The sequence below is a fragment of the Geotrypetes seraphini genome, chromosome 4, assembly GCF_902459505.1.
Source record: "Geotrypetes seraphini chromosome 4, aGeoSer1.1, whole genome shotgun sequence".
NCBI lineage: Eukaryota > Metazoa > Chordata > Amphibia > Gymnophiona > Dermophiidae > Geotrypetes > Geotrypetes seraphini.
In genome coordinates, this window is record NC_047087.1 from 17,159,704 (window position 1) to 17,181,416 (window position 21,713).

At 47.8% G+C, this 21,713-nt stretch overlaps 1 protein-coding gene across 3 annotated transcripts in view; it reads left to right on the forward strand.

The window, feature by feature from the left end:
• The window catches only part of ZDHHC7 (zinc finger DHHC-type palmitoyltransferase 7), a 153,026-nt gene that overhangs the window by 30,047 nt on the left and 101,266 nt on the right, over positions 1–21,713 (forward strand). For 2 of the 3 annotated variants that reach the window (XM_033942182.1, XM_033942183.1), the window contains exon 2: positions 14,503–14,584. The exons of the other annotated variant lie outside the window; for it this stretch is intronic. The gene's annotated coding sequence lies outside the window, so the exon portion shown is untranslated. The remainder of the gene's footprint in view (positions 1–14,502; positions 14,585–21,713) is intronic. 3 annotated transcript variants of the gene reach the window in all.

Here is a 21,713-nt window from a genome sequence, read left to right on the forward strand (position 1 = left end):
TTGCAAAACATTCGCAAACCGAGATTTGACTGTACTTAGTATCCAAGCTGCATTCCAGAGCTACTACGTTAAGATCACCGTAGATGTTCCAGTTATACTTTGCGTACTTAATATGATTTAACAGCAGTTCCATGTTTTTATATGCTTCTTTCATGAAAGTAGAATAAGAAATTGTAAAAATGTTCTTTTTTGTTAGGTACATGATGCGTAATTTTAAATGTGATTTTCGTGATCAGCAGCCAAAAATCTGTAAGATACACCCGAAAGTGTTGAAGAAGCAAAAACTTTCTTGTCCAATGTTATCTGTTTGTACTATTTGTATATTTGTTGTTCTGTTCTCTGTTTTGGATAAAGGCGGAATACAAATAAATAAATAAATCTAAATGTGTCTGGTTTGGCTCTTTCATGTCTGCATGTCTTATGCAAATTCACTTTACAGATGGGAATGGGCAGTTCTAATAGGAGGATTAAGTGGAGTAAGTGTAATTATCATGCATGAATTCAGCATAATGGTTGGTTGGTTTTTGTGAATTGAAATAGAAACATAGAAATAGACGGCAGATAAGGGCCAAGGCCCATCTAGTCTGCCCACCTTAATGTCCCTCCCCTACCTTCACCCTGTGAATAGATCCCTCCCCTACCTTCGCCCTGTGAATAGATCCCATGTGACGATCCCATTTGGCCTTAAAATCAGGCACGCTGCTGGCCTCGATCACATGCAGTGGAAGACTATTCCAGCGATCAACCACCCTTTATGTGAAAAAGAATTTCCTGGTGTCAGCTCGTAGTTTCCCTCCCCTAATTTTCCACGGATGCCCTCTTGTTATCGTGGGACCCTTGAAAAGGAAGATATCTTCCTCCGTCTCTATGCGGCCCGAGAGATACTTTGAACGTCTTGATCATGTCCCCCCTCTCTCTGCGCTCCTCGAGTGAGTATAGCTGCAATTTGTTTAGCCGTTCCTCGTATGGGAGATCCTTGAGTCCTGAGACCATCCGGGTGGCCATTCTCTGAACCGACTCCAGTCTCAGCAAATCCTTGCGATAATGCAGCCTCCAGAATTGCACACAGTATTCCAGATGGGGCCTCAACATGGATCTATACAATGGCATAATGACTTCCAGCTTTCGGCTGATGAAACCCTGCATAAGCAACCTATGACTTGTCTTGCTTTGGATGAAGCTTGCTCCACTTGATTGGCAGCCTTCATGTCCTCACTGACGATCACCCCTAGGTCACGTTCTGCTTCAGTTCTTGTTAGGATCTCTCCATTTAGGGTGTAAGTCTTGCATGGATTTTGGTTGCCCAGGTGCATAACTTTGCATTTTTTTGGCATTGAAGCTGAGTTGCCAGGACCTAGACCAGTGCTCCAGTAGGAGTAGGTCGTGCATCATGTTGTCGGGCATTGAAACATCATCTATTGTGCATTTGCCCACTACATTACTTAGTTTGGCGTCATCGGCGAATAATGTTATTTTACCCCGAAGCCCTTCTGCCAAGTCCCTTATAAAGATGTTGAATAGGATTGGGCCCAAGACCGAGCCCTGTGGCACTCCACTGATCACCTCCGTCATTTCAGAGGGTGTGCCGTTCACCACCACCCTTTGAAGCCTACCTCCAAGCCAGTTCCCAACCCATTTCGTCAATGTGTCACCTAATCCTATAGAACTCATCTTGCTCAGCAACCTGCGGTGTGGTACGCTATCGAATGCTTTGCTAAAGTCCAGGTACACGATGAATGATGAATGAATGAATGAATATACTGTAAAGCTAAATTATTACGTGATCTGATAAGATCATCTTTTAGAGCTCCTTTTACTAGGGTGCGTTAGGGCCTTAACGCGCGCTAAATTTCCACACGCGCACTAGACCTTAACGCCAGCATTGAGCAGGCATTATTCTAGAAGCGTACCTTGCGGTGTAGCGTGTGGTAATTTCGTGCATGCGCTAAAAACGCTAGCGCACCTTAGTAAAAGGAGCCCTTAGATTTTGATTTTTAAAGGTTTTTATGAAACCCGATTTGTGGATTACTGTTTTCATGTAGTGAGGTTTACTTAGGGCTCCTTTTGCAAAGGTGCGCTAGTGGTTTTAGCGTGCGCTAAAATGCTGCTCACTCTAACCGCTACCGCCTCCTTTTAAGCAGGCGATAGTTTTTCAGCTAGTGTGCACTAATCTTGTGCGTGCGCTAAAATCGCTAGTAAAAGGAGTCCTTAATGTCGCTACAGAACGTATTGGTTTTCAAGTATTCTCACAGTGTATAGCCAGTTAATGTGTGTGACTGGGTCCTCCCCTCCCAACATCAGGCTTCTATTGGTAAATAATAATATAGCGAACTACCAAGAGTACAGGGTATGCTGTGAACAGTACCAGTGAAAATTCAAAGGAAAGGTAATAAATCCACCCAAATTAACTGTTCAAGAATCATTACTGCGTTTGCTCAGCTTAGTCATCAGTACGATCACTTTTACTGCCTATTTCTTTTGTTCTTTTTCATTGCAACTAAAAATCCAAGTTGCCATCAAACTTACTCAGCTGTGCAGGCAGCAAAAATACCACTTAACCTTAGTGAGCAGAATCATGAATCGTTTCTACACAAAAAGTGCTGGGCTAGTCATTTTCTGCCCTGCGTATTCTCTGACAGTCTATTTCAGTGGTCTCAAAGTCAAACCCTTTGCAGGGCCACATTTGGGATTTGTAGGTACTTGGAGGGCCTCAGAAAAAAATAGTTAATGTCTTATTAAAGAAATGACAATTTTGCATGAGGTCAAACTCTTTATAGTTTATAAATCTTTCCTTTTGGCTACGTCTTAATAATAATATTGTCATTTATAGCTAAAGAGACATATGATCAAGAAACTGTTTTATTTTACTTTTGTGATTATGATAAACATACCGAGGGCCTGAAAATAGTACCTGGTGGGCCGTGAGTTTGAGACCACTGGTCTATTTGAATGGCTTCAGATTCTGTAGCTTAGTGGGACACCACAAAAGCTCTGCTATGGGACTCATAATCAAAACTTTAAAACGTCTAAAAACACGCCTAAGTCAGCACTTTGACGTCCTAATACACAGGACGTCCAAGTGCCGATAATCAAACTGACTTTCTGGACATGTAGCGGGACTTCTTATGCCACTGTGCACCTAGAGCTGGAGGAGTGGTCAGGGCAGTATTTGGGCGGGATGTGGTCTGACCTAGACTTAGTCATCCTGCAGGGATAATCGAATATTTCATGAGACTTCCTGGACGAAACTTATACATTGTGAGTTAGATGATGTGAAAACAGGTATAATTGACAAAAAGGTATCCAAAGTGACCAAATAACCACTGCAGAGACAAAGACACCCACACATGCCCACAGTGTTCACTGACCCCCTCAAACCCCCGCAAAGATCGAAATAAAAACGTGTATATACCTGTCTCCAGAATATCAGCACCTAGTATAGGAAAGCCTAGTAGAGCTGCACACAAGTGTCTTAAGTAGGCTGATGGATGGGCTAGTGAACCATAGAGAGAAATAGCCACTCTTAACTACTACATTTATGGTGGAACATGTGAGGCAGCCAAAAAAAACCTCACCAAACCCTACTCTACTGCTATATAGGTGCCATCTGCAGTCATAAGGGCTATTGGGGTTATAGACAGGTAGGTTTTGTGGGGCTCACCATAACCTATAAGTTCTGGTGAGATTTTTATGTGAAGTTCTCAGCAGTGCCCTATAAGGTGCCCCACTGTTCCGTTGTCATGTCTGGGTGGCCAGTCCATTCCAAGATTGGCCCTTCCCATATCCAAATGGTCTTGTTCTGGATGTTTGTAACTTGATGAAATTTTGGTCAAAAAAGTGATATAAAAATAGCCATCCTAGTGGTCTGGGCCGACTCAGTGGCCTGGATGCCCAGATAGATGATTTTCAGGAAAAAAATATTCTAGACGTATAGTGAGTTGCCTTTCAAAAATGGGACATTTTACCACTGCCTACTTTGGACGTCTAGCGCCAAACGTCCAAATTGGATTTAGACGTATGTTTTGATTATGCCCCTCTATGTGTATTTGCACAGAGGCTGGTCTAACTTATATCACCAAAATTTAAATGAGAAAAGTATTACCCCTCTTGATTTGAAGGAAGATAGTTTCCCAGACTAGAAAGTGTCCCATGTTGTTCTCTAGATCAGTGTTTCTTAATGCAGAACCTATTCAGCCAGTCAGGTTTTCAAGATATCCATAATAAACATGCATGAGATAGATTTACATTCAATAGAGGCAGTGCTCACAAATTTTATCTCATGCATATCCATTGTCATGCACACTAGGAGTTCACTACAAAATCACTGCTTGTGTGTAGAAACTTTCTACCCAAAGAAACACAAGTCCAAAATATGATGTGCTCAGACCCATAACCAAAATGACACAGGGTAGGCAAGAGTTACCACAGGACCATCATTACCACATCAAAGTCCCAACTTGCCTAAACTTTTACAATCTTTTTATCATTATACATACATATATGTATGTGTGTGTGTATATCACTAATAATAAAACCCTAAGCGCACATGCGCACGCTTACCTACATGATCCATAGGTCCGTGGCTTCGAATGCGCAGTGAGGTCCGATGGTCTGCAGCCCTCCCCACCGCCCGCTCCTCCTGCACCGGGGACAGGATCCCTGTCAGCATCCTCCCCAGCACTGCTTTCAGCTCCTGCTGCATGGGGCCCACACTGTTCAATCTAGAGCAGGGGTGTCCAACCTGCGGCCCGAGGGCCGCATGTGGCCCAGTGAAGTATTTTGTGTGGCCCCGGTTGAGGGTGATGCAGTGTTTTCCTCTGCTGCCCCTAGGTGTTTACCTTCTTGCTGGATCCCTCCTCTGTCTTGCTGTGGCGTTTGCGCATTTGTGCAGCCCCAGAAACATTTTTTTCAGCCAATGCGGCCCAGGGAATTCAAAAGGTTGGACACCCCTGGTCTAGAGGAACCAGCTGGGCTGAGCCAGCCGACAGTACCGGCGGGAGATACAAACTGCAGAGAAAGGAGGCGGGACTGGCGGCCTCACACACGGCAAGCACAGACGGTGCGGGGACCCATCGAGAGGAGGCCAGCATCAGTGACCCAACTACCACCGGATCAGAGACCAGACTCTCCCCACCCGAAGCCCTATGCCTGCTGCTCACCCATGCCTCTAAACTCCCACACAGCCAATCTTGAGAATCGCGCACGGGAGCCCCACTCCAACCGGCTCCTCCAGGCCGACGACACGCACGGGGCTAAGACGGCCGGCCGAAGTACCGGATCCGACGCTACAAAAACGGGGGATCCCCTGCTGCGCCAGTAGCCCGGCATGCCACTCCATCTCCGATGCAAGGACCAGCAAGCCAACGAAGAGGAAAGCCCCGAGCACCGCCCATGGCACCCGACATACAGAACCAGCCCCGCGCACTGCACAGGGAAGTGGAGGGAATGCTGCTGCACAGGGTAGGGGGAGGGAATGCTGCTGCTGCACAGGGAAGTGGGGGGAGGAAAATGCTGCTGCTGCTGCTGCTGCACAGGGGAAGGGGGTGGGAAATGCTGCTGCTGCTGCACAGGAAAGGGGGGAAGAGGGAAAGGGTGCCAGGGAGCGAACTTGCTTTGGGGGGAGGGGTGTGCTGGGGGCAGGGAGCAATCTTGGTTTGCTTTGGGGGGATACAGAAGGGGGCCATAGAGAAAGACAAAGAAAGGCAGGGGGCCACGGAGAGAGACAGGCAGGCAGTGCATGTGAATGAAAGACAGCAGGCAGGGAGAGAGACAGAAAGAAAGAAAGACGAACAGACGGGGCCAGAGACAGAGAGAAAGACAGACAGCGGGAGGGAGAAAGATAGACAGACAGACATATATTCTAGCACCCGTTAATGTAATGGGCTTAAACACTAGTGTGCCCCAAGGACTGGGATGAGAAACACTGACCCAAGTAACCCAGCATTCTTGCTCTAGCTGCTTTCCCTGGAATAATGCGTTCAGTATTGGTCGCCGTACCTTAAGAAGGACATGGCGTTACTCGAGAGGGTTCAGAGGAGAGCGACACGTCTGCTAAAAGGGATGGAAAACCTTTCATACGCTGAGAGATTGGAGAAACTGGGTCTCTTTTCCCTGGAGAAGAGGAGACTTAGAGGGGATATGATAGAGACTTATAAGATCATGAGGGGCATAGAGAGAGTAGAGAGGGACAGATTCTTCAAACTTTCAAAAAAATAAAAACAAGAGGGCATTTGGAAAAGTTGAAAGGGGACAGGTTCAAAACAAAAGCTAGGAAGTTCTTCTTTACCCAACATGTGGTGGACATCTGGAATGCGCTTCCAGAGACCGTAATAGGGCAGAGTACGGTACTGGGGTTCAAGAAAGGATTGGATGATTTCCTACTGGAAAAGGGGATAGAAGGGTATAAATAGAGGATTACTGCACAGGTCCTGGACCTCTTGGGCTGCCGCGTGACCAGACTGCTGGACATGATGGACCTCAGGTCTGACTCAGCAGAGGCATTGCTTATGTTCTTATGTTCTCACTGCCAACTCTTAAAAGTAGATTGGTAAGTTATCCTAGCTTTTCTCCCAGTGGTTTACTCCTCCCCCTTTCTCTGGCAGTTTTTAGGTCATCTGGTGACATGCCTACTAAAACATACATTGTGGTTTCTACTAAATAATATGAGTCATTACAATGATATTCTACCTTCTGCTGGCTTTGTATCATGGCATTTTGTGGTATAGCTTTTCAACATCGTTCATGCTCTTCTCTCAGGACTCTTTCCTATAAAAGATCATTGTGGTTGATATTCAAAACAATTTAACTGGCCAGAAACAGCCCCTGAGCAGTTAAATCACTTGTTTGGGGATATCAGAGAAGTATAGTAAAACCTTGGATCGCGAGTAACTTGGTGTGTGAGTGTTTTGCAAGATGAGCAAAATGTTTTATTAAATTTTAACTTGATAAACGAGCGAGGTCTTGCAATACAAGTACATACAGTATACGTGCATGACAACTGAGCCCATGGTTCTTCTCTCTCTTGACGCTGCGGGAGTGTAGTGACTGTTCTAAACGAGCAAAGTCTTGCAATACGCGCGTCACATCATAGTGAAAGTCGTCCTACACAATAACCCTCATCCTCTCATCTCCCTCATACCAGCTATGATTCTTTTCAAAAGTAAAGTGCGGGTTAATACACTTCCCCCTCAATATTCGCAGGGTTTAGAGGCAGAGCCGGTCCGCAAATTTTAAAAACCGTGAATAACTTTTAGGGCCAACTCTGACCCACCCCTGCCTACCTCCTGCCTCCCGGACCTCTCCACACCTTACCTGCTGGTCTAGCAGGGCATCAGCGCTCTTCCTATGCTCCTGCCCCGTGCAGAGCCGTCCACTAAAATGGCTGCCATGCATTCCCGCTGTAGTCTCGTGAGACCACGGGAACTCACAGCAGTCATTTTTGTGGATGGTTCTGTATGGAGCAGGAGCATAGGAAGAGTTCTGCTGCCCCGCTTCACCACTAGACCACCAGGTAAGCTGTATAGAGGTTTGGGAGGCGGGGATGCTTCCGAGTTTTTAAAAACTCGCGAATAACCAAAGTCGCAAGTCTTAAATGTGCGAATCAGGAGGGCAAAGTGTATATTTTTATTATCCCAGGACAAGCAGGCAGGTATTCTCACTAGTGGGTGATGTCATCCGACAGAGCCCCGATACAGACGTCTCACAAGCATGTCTTGCTTGAAGAAACTCAGAAGTTTCGAGATGCCCGCACCGCGCATGCGCCAGTGCCTTCCCGCCCGATGGTCCGGGCGTGTCTCCTCAGTTCTTTTTCTTCCGCGGAGCTGAGAAGTCTATCTTCAATTTTGCGCCCATTGAATCTCTTTTTTGCCTTCTGTTTCGCCGCGGGTTGAGTTTTTTTGGCTCTCCTGTGCGTTTATTTCATTCTTTGATTTCTTTTTTTTTTTTTTTTTTTTTTTAATTTTTCTTCCGAATCCGGGTCGGCCACGTGGCTGAGGCCCCGCGCCTTCGACCTTGCGGCGGAGCTTTTCTGGCCTATGTCCCGGCCGATTACCGGTTTTAAAAAGTGTAGCAAGTGCCAGCGCGCGATTTCGCTCACGGACCCTCATCGACGCTGCTTACAGTGTCTGGGACCGGATCACTTCCCGAAATCGTGCCGGCCTTGCTCCACTTTGACGGCGAGAGCGTTTAAGCGCCGCTGTCTGCTGTGGGAGTCCATGTTCAAGATGGAAGCTTCGTTGAATCCTTCAGCTTTGACATCGACATCGACGGGTGCTTCGACTCCATCGGCGAAGCCCTCTGCCTCCCCGGCTGCTTCGGGCCTCCTGAAACCGGCATCGTTCACGCCGGTTTTGGCCTCGACTTCGGCGCCAGTGCCTTCCACCGTCTCCTCGGAGCAAGGTATCGACCCCTACAGTTCCACCGGTGGTGCTTAAAGTGCCGAAGGCTGGCAAGCAGAAGCACGCGACACCGAAAGAGCGCGGAGACCGTGCGGAAGGGCCCCCTTTTGGTGCGGATCCCTCCATATCGGCTTCGCTGAAGTCCCTTCTGGAGGCTCAGTTTCTGGAACTCATGAACACCATGGGACCCCGGCTGATTGTCTCGATCCAGGGTGACCTCCCGGTTCCAGTTCCGAGGGGCGGACCGCCCCCTCCTCCTCCGCCGCGCCGCACGACCTCATTGCTCGGCGAGGAGGAGCGGCGAGCGGTGTCCGGGTCCTCGAGGAGGTCCTCGGTTAGTGCTCTGCCTCCTTTGGAATCGATTCCCTCGAAGAAGGCCTCTCTTAGTGATATGCCCCCTTTGGAGCCTATCCCCTCGAGGAAAGCCTCGTTTAGCGATTTGCCTCCATTGGAGCCTGTTACTCCGCCCCATGACTCGGTGTGGCGTCCACCTTCGAGGCCTCCCAGTCCTGGGCATAGCAGGAAGCAGGACGAGTTCTTCCGAACCCCCTATCAAGCCTGGGCGTCGTCGGGGGACGCACTGACTCTTCCGCCTCTACGATCGACAGCCTCGAGTCCGATCTGCTCCTTGGAGGCGTCTGACCAGGTTTCTCACAGGAGGGCTCGATCCCCTTCCAGGCATCGGGAGGGGCATCGATCCAGACACTCTTCGAGGCATTCCTCTCGACACTCGACCGTCTCGCCTCAGAAGAAATTGCCTCGGATGGGGTATGCTGCTTCGGCTGGGTCTCCTCCTCCGGGACCGGAGTTCGAGGACCCCGAGGTTTTCTACTCGCCCTGTTGCTCACAGGCCTCTATGGAGCCCGAAGCCTCGTCTTCTTCTAGTCCTTCTCGTAAACCGGCAACGGCGGACCAACTGTCTTTTTCCTCATTTCTCAGGCAGATGGCGGATGACATGGACATTACCCTCGATGCTGGGTCTCGATACTCCAAGGAGTACCTCGATACCATGCACTTGCCTCGTCCTCCGGCTTCGTCCTTGCGCCTTCCTCTGCGCAAGCTCCTCGACCAGACCTTCATGAGGTGCTTCGAGTCTCTTTACTCTATCCCTGCGGTCCCTGGGAAATTGGATGCTCGGTACCGCACGGTGCATCATAAGGGCTTCGAGGTCCTCAGCTTTCTCACCAGTCCCTCCTGGTCGAATCCTCGCTCAAGCTGTCTCATCCTGGCCAGGTCTATGCTTCAGTGCCTCCGGGACGCGAGGGCAGAACCATGGATAAGTTTGGTCGACGCATCTATCAGAATTCGATGATGACGTCCCGAGTCCTGAATTACAATTTCCACTTTGCAGCCTACTTGGAATTTTTTCTGCCTGTGCTTCGGAAATTCACGCCATACATCGAGTCCCAGGCTCGGTTTGAGTTTGAGGAAGTGGTTGCTTCGCTGCCCCAACTTCGGCTTCAGTTGATGCAATCTGCCTATGATGCGTTCGAGCTCTCAGCCCGAGCGGCGGCCTGCTCGGTAGCGATGCGTCGTTTGGCCTGGTTGCGGACCATTGACATGGACCCCAATCTTCAGGACTGCCTGGCGAACGTCCCATGTGCTGGGGTGGATCTTTTTGACAAATCCATCGAGACTGTCACGAAGAAGTTGTCTGATCATGAAAAGTCCTTCCAATCCATTCTTAGGCCAAAGCCGAAGCCTCAGCAGTCTCGACCTTCTCGTCCGCAGTTGATCTATCAGCGGCGTTATCAGCCGAGGCAAGCTCCACCTGCGAGGCAACCGGCGAAGCGACAGCCTCCTCAGAAGGGTCAGCCTAAGTCTCAGTCGCCTGCTGTCCCTAAGGCCACTCAGCCTTTTTGACTGTCTTGTCGAGGGCATAACCAACCTCGTTCTGCCTCCCCCTGTTTTTCCCATCGGAGGGCGCCTCCATCATTTTTATCATCGCTGGGAGGCCATAACATCCGACCTCTGGGTCCTTACTATCATCAGGGAAGGATACTTTTTTCATTTCCATCGGGTCCCTCCGGACCACCCTCCAAGAGGGTATCCTTCCAATTTGACTCAGACCGCCCTTCTTCTTCAGGAAGCTCAGGCTTTGCTCCGGCTTCGTGCTGTAGAGCCGGTCCCAACGGACCAACTGAACCAGGGGTTTTACTCCCGGTACTTCCTTGTTCCAAAGAAGACGGGCGACCTGCGTCCCATTTTGGACCTCAGGGTCCTCAACAAATTCCTAGTCAAAGAGAGGTTTCGCATGTTGACACTCGCTTCTCTCTACCCCCTCCTCGAGCAGAACGACTGGTTATGCTCTCTGGATCTCAAGGAGGCATACACTCATATTCCCATTCATCCGGCCTCTCGCAAGATCCTCAGATTTCGGGTGGGACATCTCCATCTACAGTATCGAGTGCTTCCATTCGGCCTGTCTTCGTCCCCCAGAGTCTTCACGAAGTGTCTGGTGGTGGTGGCCGCTGCACTCCGGATCCAAGGTCTTCAGGTATTTCCCTACCTCGACGACTGGCTGATCAAGGCTCCCTCGGCCTCAGGGGTCAACTCGGCGACCCTGTCCACGATTCTGTTCCTGCAGAGTTTGAGATTTGAGATCAACTTTCCCAAATCTCATCTACAACCTACCCAGTCTCTCCCCTTCATCGGGGCGGTCCTGGATACTATTCGCTTCGGAGCGTTCCTTCCTCCTCAGCGCATGGATGCTCTTCTTTGTCTCTGCCAGTCTGTGTCTTCTCGCCAGTCCATCTCAGCAAGACACATGATGGTCCTCCTGCGCCACATGGCCTCTACAGTTCATGTGACGCCGTTTGCCAGGCTCAATCTCAGAATTCCTCAGTGGACCCTGGCATCTCAATGGACTCAGGTGTCAGATCCGTTGTCTCGACACATCATCGTCACTCCTGCTCTTCGGCAGTCTCTACTTTGGTGGATGACCTCTTCGAATCTATCCAGAGGTTTGCTGTTTCACACTCCTCCCCACCAGAAGGTTCTCACAACCGATTCCTCGACCTATGCCTGGGGAGCTCATCTGGATGGTCTTCGCACTCAGGGATTCTGGACTAGTGCGGACCGACTCCATCAAATCAATCTTCTGGAGCTCAGAGCCATCTTCAATGCTCTTCAAGCTTTTCAACATCTGCTTCACGACATGGTGGTCCTCATTCGCACCGACAATCAGGTCGCCATGTATTATGTCAACAAGCAAGGGGGCACGGGCTCGGCCTCCCTCTACCAGGAAGCTCTCAGAGTCTGGGATTGGGCAGTTCGCCACAACACCTTCCTCAAAGCTGTCTACATTCAGGGGAGGGACAATGTCTTGGCGGACAAACTGAGTTGTCTTCTCCAGCCTCACGAATGGACACTCCACTCCAAGCCCCTTCATCAGATCTTTGCTCAGTGGGGAAAGCCTCAGATAGACCTCTTTGCGGCTCCCCACAATTTCAAGCTGCCTCAGTTTTGCTCCAGGATCTACGCTCCTCATCGCCTCGAGGCAGATGCTTTTCTGCTGGATTGGGGGAATCGCTTTCTGTATGCGTTTCCGCCATTCCCTCTCATTCAAAAGACTCTAGTCAAACTGAAGTCCGAACATGCCACCATGATTCTGATAGCTCCTCGGTGGCCCAGGCAACCTTGGTTCTCCCTTCTACTTCAACTCAGCAGCAGGGAACCGTACCTACTTCCAGTGTTTCCTTCGTTGCTTACTCAGCATCAGGGGTCTCTGCTTCATCCCAACCTGCAGTCTCTCCACCTGACAGCTTGGTTACTCTCAACGTAACCCCGCACCAGTTTTCCCAGGCGGTGAGGGATGTCTTGGAGGCTTCCAGGAAGCCTGCTACTCGTCAATGCTACTCCCAAAAATGGACTAGATTTTCTTCATGGTGTATTTCCAATTCTAAGGAGCCTCAGCGAGCCTCCCTATCCTCTGTTTTGGACTATCTTTTACATCTGTCTCAGTCTAAATGTTTCCCTACTAATAACTAGATTTTACAAAACATATTTTTTCATATATTTTGTAATTTATAAGCCACATAGTCAATATGTGGTACTGTATTTTTCGCTCCATAAGACACACCCTAAATTTAGAGGAGGAAAACAAGGAAAAAAAACCATTCTGAATCAAATTCTCCCTGCCAGGCTCTGTACCCAACCCCACACTCCTTGCCAAGCTCTGAACCCTGTCCCCCCTCCCTGCCAGCCTCTTTACCCTGTCCCCCTTCTGGTGGTCTAGTGGTAGGCTGGGACAGGGCACAGGCAGGCCTAGTGGCTGGCAGGCAGGGACACAGAACAGGGCAGGGACACGGCACCTGGCAGGCAGGGCTAGTAGCTGGCAGGCAGGCAGGGACAGGGCACAGGGCGGGCAGGGAGGTCTAGCGGCTGGCAGGTAGGTGGGGACAAGTCACAGGGTAGGCCTCGTGGCTGGCAGGCAGGACTAGTGGCTGGCATGCAGGTAGGGACAGGGTAGGCAGGCCTAGTGGCAAGCAGGCAGGGGGGGCCACGCCCTTCCCCCCCCCCCGTATCTTTTTTTTACTTTTTTAAATTATGGCAGGGCCCTTCATACCTTTTTGTACTCCCCTCCATACTCCTCCCCGCTCCCCCCCCCCTCGTGTACTAGTTTTACTTTTTTTAAATCCCAGCAGGGGCCCAATGCCTTTTTGTTCCTTCCCCCGGTACCTTTTTGTATTCCCGATGCTTCCCTTGTTGGACAGCTGCGGCAGCGAGAGGCAGAGCAGCGAACTAGGCAGGCACAAGCTTTTTGCGTGCCTGCCTGGTCCCACACCACTGCGTGAATGGCTGCTATCAGTTCTCACGCCAGCTCGTGCCTGCCTTGTTCGCTGCTCTTCCTCTCGCTGCCACAGCCGGCCAGCGGGGAAAGCGCAGGGAATCCAAAAAGGTCGCAGCCACAGCTGTCCAACAAGGGAAGCACTGGGAATACAAAAAAGGTACCAGGGGAGGAGGGAACAAAAAGGTACGGGGGGCCCTGCTGGGATTTAAAAAACATAAAAATGGTAAATGAGTTGCTAAGGTACCGGGGGAGGGGGGGAGTTGTGGTATTCGCTCCATAAGACAAACCCTTATTTCCACCCACTTTTGGGGGGGGAAAAAGTGCACCTTATGGAGCAAAAAACATGGTATATAAATGTTTAAATAAATTATCCTCTATACTCAGAATTTATTGTCCTCATCAGCACCTCTTAAGATCTGGGGAACGGTTTTTGAAGGATGTTCCCTCTTTTAAGCATATTTGATTCTGTTGTAGGGACAGAGGAGTCCATACTTTAGCTATTGATTCCCATTTCCCATGAACTGCAGAAGGATATCACTTTAAGAACTTGAAATTTCTCCCCTTCTGCAGTGGAGCACAGCATCCTTCTCAGTTATTCCTTTTGCAAGTGAACTCGGGAGGTGTGTTTTGCTCTGCTCTGCTTTTCTTTATTATTTTTGGGTGTTTTTTTGTCTGATTTTGAAATTCTTTGTGGTTTCAGTGCTCAGAGGTCCCCTGCATGGGCATACTCGGCCTGGGTAAGGCACAGTCCCATGTGGGAGGACTGCTGCTCACAAGTCAATCTCTGTTTACCTGCAGATCCAGCCTGCTTTGGGTCCCTTCAGGAGCTCAGGGTCTATCCCCTCTGGGAGCAGCTTGCCTGCTAATTTTATCTGAGGCTTAAGCACAGGCTGTGTTGTAGCCAGGGCTGTGGAGTCGGTAGATAAATGTTCCGACTCCTCAGTTTTTTGTACTTCAACTCCGACTCCAGGTACCCGAAATTTCCTCTGACTCCGACTCCTCTGTATTAATATGCGAATGTATTTTATACATTCCTTGAAGGAAAGAAAGGCAACATACATGTCATTGCCCTCCAACCCAGCCAGCTGATTAATCCTTCCCCTTAACTGTATCCATGACATCCTGTTTGTCTGTCTTGGCAGTTTAGATTGTAAGCTCTTTTGAGCAGGGACTGTTTTCTTCTTCTTTGTGACTGTGCAGCACTGCGTATGTCTGGTAGCGCAATAGAAATAATTCATAGTAGTAGTAGAATATATCTATATTTCTATATATTTCCCTAAAGCTGCAATAACCAACATTTTAATGTCTTTCCAGACCAAGTCAGCTATGGCATTGCAGATTTTAGAAGCATAAAGGAAATCCACAATGTTGAAATATCATTTACAGCATTAGGGAGGTAGGTTTCCTTTTGGTGTATGTATGTAACTGAACTCTATGTAAATGTTTTTGAATTTACCTTAATAAGAGAAGGAATCCTTATTTTATTAAGATTCTAAAGAGTACCTTTTTATTTAGAAAAAAAAGCCATATATATATATATATATATATATATAGTAGAGTCTCAGTTAACCAGGATTCTCACACAACCTGCAAAAAATTGTCCCCATGAAGCGGCAGCGTCCTGAGCTGCAAATTCTCCCTCCCTCCCTTCAGCTCCCAAGCCCCAAAGCAGCTACAACTCCCCCATCCTTCCGACTAATAAGATTGCTACAGATCTTACCATCAGCCCATAATAAAGACCTCTTGACAGTGACAGTTACAATAAGATAGGTTTATTAGCAATAAGCAAAAGGCAACTCACATGAAATAGCAAAGTACAGCATATTGGCTATATGGATAACATACATACGAAATAGCAATCTGATGTTCTTTTGGGTCTGACTCCTCATTCTCTCTTTCCGTTATACCCGTCGGCATAATATTTATAGTAGCCTAGGGGAACCACCTAGTTACAGATTACCTCACATTTATCATTTTTATTGGCTATATGGTGTATACTCTTATCATGGAGCCTTCCTTAGCAACAGCAGCAGAGTAATACAGAGACCAATGGGAAAGCCCACATCTACCAGAAGGCAGAGATAGAGAAACTGATTAACAGGTGGTCCTATTGGCTGGCACTCCTCCTGTATCTCCACTATGCTCTATCTCCCAGCAGGTGATGGTCGCTATTCAACTAGCTCCTGGATTCTGGCTGTGACTGGAAACTTATTTCTCCTGTTGAGGTTTCTCTTCAGTGAGTTATCAGTGCTATTTCTCCTGTTGAGGTTTTCTCTTCAGTGAGACAGGGGTGTCCGGCTGAACGGTGCCAGCTTTAGGGGTTATACCTGGGCCCCCTCAGGTCCCTGCCTCACCCTCCCTCTGATGATAGAGGGTTTGACTGAGTCCCTGTTTTTCTTCTTTCCCTTAATTTAAAAAAAGGGACTTCACAGTTTCTAAATGGCATTTCTGTCCTCATAGTGCTGAGCAACTGGTTTTTGCCGGCATCTACCAGCACTTACAAGCCCTGACCACAGTTTGTGCATAGACCACAGCCCAGACCTGCATAGACATGACTTTAAACTGATAACAAGGGGAAAGCCGACAGTCGATCTGACCTCGACACATCGGACCACAGTATCGAACAAGGATACTGAAACAGGAAAGGGCGATAGTGAACTAGAAACAAAATGGACACTTTATGGACATAAACCCAAAGATGCAGTACAGGGACCCGAGAGGAAATCAGAGCAAAAGAGCAAGACAAGGAGGAAACAGCTGGAACCAGAGGGCTATCAAAGAACAAAGAAGCGGGCAGAGGACAGGATAGACACACCACAGGAGGCAGACCGTGAGGAGGCAGCCCGTGAGGAGACCAGCAAGGGCATCAAATCAAGAGTAGATCCAAAAGAAAAGGTAACAAACTGGGACTTAAATTGCCTATATACAAATGCTAGGAGCCTAAGGACTAAAATGGGGGAGCTAGAAGTTATAGCCAGAAATAAGGACCTAGACATAATAGGAATCACAGAGACATGGTGGTCAGAGGACAACAAATGGGATGTGGCCCTGCCAGGGTACAAACTCTACAGGAGGGACAGGGCACACAAGAAGGGGGGAGGAATAGCACTGTATATAAAGGACTCCATTCCTTCATCCAGAACAGAAACAACAATAAGGGCAGACAGTCTGGAGTCACTATGGGTTAAGCTCGCAGGAGGGGAAGGAGCTGACATCAAATTGGGACTGTACTATCGCCCACCAGGACAGCCAGAAGCAAACGACCTGGACCTGGAGGCCGAACTGAGGCAGGTGTGCAAAAGTGAAAGGGTGGTGGTTATGGGGGATTTCAACTATCCGGGAATAGACTGGGACATTGGGCTCTCAAATTGCACGAGAGAAACTAAATTCCTAGAGGCAATAAGGGACTGTTTCATGGAGCAGCTGGTCACGGAACCAACACGAGGGGATGCCACTCTAGACCTAATCCTCAACGGGCTAGAAGGACCCGCAAAGGAAGTGGTGGTAATAACACCATTAGGGAACAGCGATCACAACATGATCCAGTACAAATTAAACATGGGAACATCAAAGGTGAAAAGAACCACAACGACAGCACTCAACTTCAGAAAAGGAAACTACAAAGACATGAGGAAAATGGTAGGAAAAAAGCTCAGCAACAGCTCAGGGAAAATGAAGACCGTAAAGGAAGCCTGGACACTGCTTAAAGGCACAGTGCTCGAGGCGCAAGACCTGTACGTCCCAAGGTTTAGGAAAGGGTGCAAAAAAAATCGAACTAGAAACCCAGCATGGATAACTACTGCAGTTAAAAAGGCGATAAGCAACAAGAAATCATCCTTTAAGAAATGGAAAAAGGAACCAACAAAGGAAAACCAGGAAGAGCACAAAAGACACCAGAAAGAATGCCATCAAGAGGTCAAGAAAGCAAAGAGAGAATATGAGGAAAGACTGGCAGGAGAAGCAAGAAACTTCAAACCCTTCTTCAGGTATGTGAAAGGGAAAAAACCAGCCAGAGAGGAAGTGGGACCACTGGACGACAGAGACAGGAAAGGAGCGATAAAGGAGGAAAAAGAGATAGCTGACAGGTTAAACAAATTCATCTCGTCAGTCTTCACCAGAGAGGACACATCCAATATCCCAAAACCCGAGGTGATTATAAGCGGAGAACACGACGAAAGGCTGGTACAACTAGAGGTAAGCAAAGAGGATGTCCTCAGGCAGATAGACAGACTAAAGAGTGACAAATCACCGGGCCCGGACGCACTGTTCCCTCTAAGCTGAGCAGGAGTCCTCCACCCACAGTCTCACCAATAGAGGGTGCTGTTTTACTGTCACATTTTTCAATTGTGAGGGACAGGCAAGTTCTGCAGGACTCCAGGGAACATACCTGTCCTTAGCGACTGAAAATATTCCACCCCCTAGTGGTAGCAATGCAGCTGGAGGACACCTGCTCAGCTTAGAGGGAACACCGGCCGGGCCGGACGGCATCCACCCAAGGGTACTAAAAGAACTGAGAAACGAAATAGCAGAGACACTTCGCCAAATATGTAACCTCTCCCTAAAAACTGGGGAGATCCCAGAGGACTGGAAAATAGCAAATGTCACGCCCATCTTTAAAAAGGGATCAAGGGGTGACCCGGGAAACTACAGGCCTGTGAGCTTGACCTCGGTTCCGGGAAAGATGATGGAAGCAATGGTAAAGGACACAATCTGCGAACACATAGAAAACAATGGACAACTGAAGGTGAGCCAGCATGGCTTCTGCCAGGGAAGGTCATGCCTCACGAACTTGCTGTACTTCTTTGAGGGAATAAACAGCCAGATGGATAAGGGGGAATCCATAGACATCATTTACCTTGACTTCCAAAAAGCCTTCGACAAGGTACCTCATGAACGGCTACTTAAAAAGCTGTGGAACCAAGGGGTGCAAGGGGATATCCACCGATGGATCAAACACTGGTTGGCAGGCAGGAAACAGAGGGTTGGAGTAAAGGGCCAATACTCAGACTGGCAATGGGTCACGAGCGGAGTTCCACAGGGGTCGGTGCTGGGACCTCTACTGTTCAATATATTTATTAACGATCTGGAGACGGGGACAAAATGTGAGGTTATCAAATTTGCTGATGACACCAAACTCTGCAGCAGGGTTAGAAACACGGAAGACTGTGAAGACCTGCAAAGGGACCTAACGAGACTGGAAGACTGGGCAAAAAAGTGGCAAATGAGTTTTAACGTAGAGAAATGCAAGGTCATGCATGTAGGGAAAAAGAACCCGATGTTCAGCTACAAAATGGGGGGAACACTGCTAGGGGTGAGTAACCTTGAGAGGGACCTGGGGGTGATGGTCGACACATCACTGAAACCATCGGCGCAGTGTGCGACAGCCTCAAAGAAAGCAAACAGAATGCTGGGCATCATCAAAAAAGGTATCACAACCAGGACGAAAGAAGTCATCATGCCGCTGTATCGCGCAATGGTGCGCCCGCACCTGGAGTACTGTGTTCAATACTGGTCACCCTACCTCAAGAAGGACATGGCGGTACTAGAGGGAGTGCAGAGGAGGGCGACTAAACTGATAAAAGGTATGGAAAATTTTTCATACGCTGACAGGTTAAAAATGCTGGGGCTGTTCTCCCTGGAGAAAAGGAGACTTAGAGGGGACATGATAGAAACCTTCAAAATCCTAAAGGGCATAGAGAAAGTGAATAGGGACAGATTCTTCAAACTGAGGGGAGCCACAAACACTAGGGGTCACTCGGAGAAATTGACAGGTTTAGAACAAATGCTAGGAAGTTCTTTTTTACCCAGAGGGTGGTGGACACATGGAACGCACTTCCGGAGGATGTGATAGGCCAGAAATCTGTACAGAGGTTCAAGGAGGGTTTGGATAGGTTCCTGGAGGAAAAGGGGATAGAGGGGTACAGATAGAACTTGAGGTAGGTTATAGAAGTGGTCAGAAACCACTTCACAGGTCGCGGACCTGATGGGCCGCCGTGGGAGCGGACCGCTGGGCGGGATGGACCTCTGGTCTGACACAGTGGAGGCAACTTCTTATGTTCTTATGTATGCAGTTTTCTGAGTTGCAGGCCTTGGTTGGCGGGGCTTCCTAATTCTGATTTACAAAATCTGGGGGGGTCAGTTCGGACCGTACCTCAATTTCTTTCTAAAGAGGTGTCATCCTTTCTTTTATGCCACTCTCACTTTTCCTTCCTTCTTCCTGGGAGGAGAGATGGGGAGACGTGCTTTTATTCACTGCATTTTTTACAAGTGCGTAGCGTTCTCCGCGAGCTAGGTTTCTAATGACTTGTGGTTGTTTAGATCACCTTTTGGTATTCTTCAAGGGACGCCTCAAATATGTGGTGGTGTCCGAAGCTCGATGGGTCCAGGGGGACGTTATTTACACTTGCTTGATGCAGGGAAGCGGTTGGCGAAAGAACTTCATGACCTTTCCGCCAGAGCGATGGCTACTTCTTGGACTCAGTCCAGAGGTTTTTTTCCTTGAAGGCGTTTTGTCTCATGGCTACTTGGTCTTCCGAGACTGCTTTATCTTAGCATTACCGGTTGGATGTGGGGGCGCATGCGGTGGATGCGTTTAGTGCTTCAGTTGTTGCAGAGACGGCGTTTGCTTCCCAGCCAGATTAAGGATTGCTTTGCTACATCCCATTGGTCTCTGGATTCATCTACTACTGTTGCTAAGGAAAGAAAAATTATGTTCTTACCTGTTAATTTTCTTTCCTTTAGACGCAGCAGATTAATCCAGAGCCCCACCCTTTCTGGATATTGTCTGTCGGTTTTTTCATGTGCAACTTTTGAAGTTTGTTATTGTTTATGGTTGTATTCTGTATTATTGCCTTTTGAGATTTTTTATGGGAAGAAGTTTTTTACATGCTATGCCTATTGATGGTTACGGATGCTTGGGGAAGGAGCTATACTGGAAATACAGGAGGAGTGCCAACCAATAGGACCACCTGTTAATCAGTTTCTCTTTCTCCGCCTACTGATAGATGTGGGCTGTCCCATTGGTCTCTGGATTCATCTGCTGCGTCTAAAGGAAAGAAAATTAACAGGTAAGAACATAATTTTTCCATACTGAAGCATGATGTCACCTGGTGCCAAAACTGACCTTTTATAATTCTCTGACACTGCATTCCTAATACTAAGCAATAATTTCTGAGAGCAGAACACCCCTCCTTTCCTGAGCCAAATCGTAGTTCTCTTTGTTCTTTGTTAGTACATTCTATCATGTACTAGTGCTAATGTCCATCAGTGATGTTACAGTAAGCAGACCTCTCCAGTTACTGGGACTGTCTCTTGCTGACAAGCAGAAATATGAATGTCCAGAAGCATGAATTCATAAGTACAATGTCTCTCTTAGAAGTATAACTTTTTGAGGTTTCATGGGGGTGTCTTCTGCCTACAATATATGCAGGTCTTAGTCCGGATTCTCCCTCAGGTCTCAGGGATCTTTCTGCCTACATTTTCATGCAGGTCTTATCTGGATTCTCCTAATTCCCCTCTGAAATTCCCCTCTTTTTGGATTCCGCTTTCCATTGGCTGTAAGGAAAATTCCCCTCTTGAAGCCGAAGGAGGCTTCACCCCTCTAGATAAGGGTAAAGATGAGGTCCGTCACTGCATCCACAAATTCGTCTACATCCAGGAGGAGGAGGAAAGGAGGAAGGGTCATTACTCAGGAATCAAGCTTAATAAAATTAGGAAAACAACTGTCGCTAACACCCCTAATCTAATATGACACCAGCTTCAGTAGGACTCATGACATCAGGATAAACCATATAAAACAAAATGTGCATAACAATAATACATAAAAGCAAGAGAAAATAAACAAAAACATTAAGCATAGAAATATCTGAAAAATTATTACATTGGTTGTACATTTGGCAATTAATGGCTGTATCCAGTTAGGTAGCTACCCCTCTAGGGGAATAAATTAACAAAACTATTCAACTGCAAGCTAGAGTATTTCAGGCTCAGAACGGTGCAAATAGGATGAAAATGCATAACAAGTTTCTTTTTTTCCCCTGTGATAACTAAAAGATGCAATCAGGCAAAACATAAACTTACATTGCATAAGTCCATAAAGAGGCTAAAATGCAAATCAACAAGCCCACATTTGCAAAGGGAAAAAAACCCAAAAAACCAAATCAACCCAAAACTTGTAAAGTCCATTCTCTTGAATTTCATCGCAGGCCGACAATCACGGTGACAATAATAAATCAGGCAATCAGTCTTTTAGTGCTGGCAAACGAAGAAAAGCCAAGGTGCGTTGGGCCAATCCTGGATAGGCCACAGTACTCAGCCATGGACAGGCATTCCAGAAATCAGGCACTTGGTAAGTCTCTTTCTTTATAGCACACTTTTCTTTATGTGGAGGAACTCGTTCCCCCTCTGGATATTCTACAAATGAAAGTCCTCAACAAATGTTAAAAAGATGATTTATCAAAAAGCAAATGAGCAAATAGTAAAATTCAGTCACCATAACCATCTGCGGCATATTGGCATAGCAAATG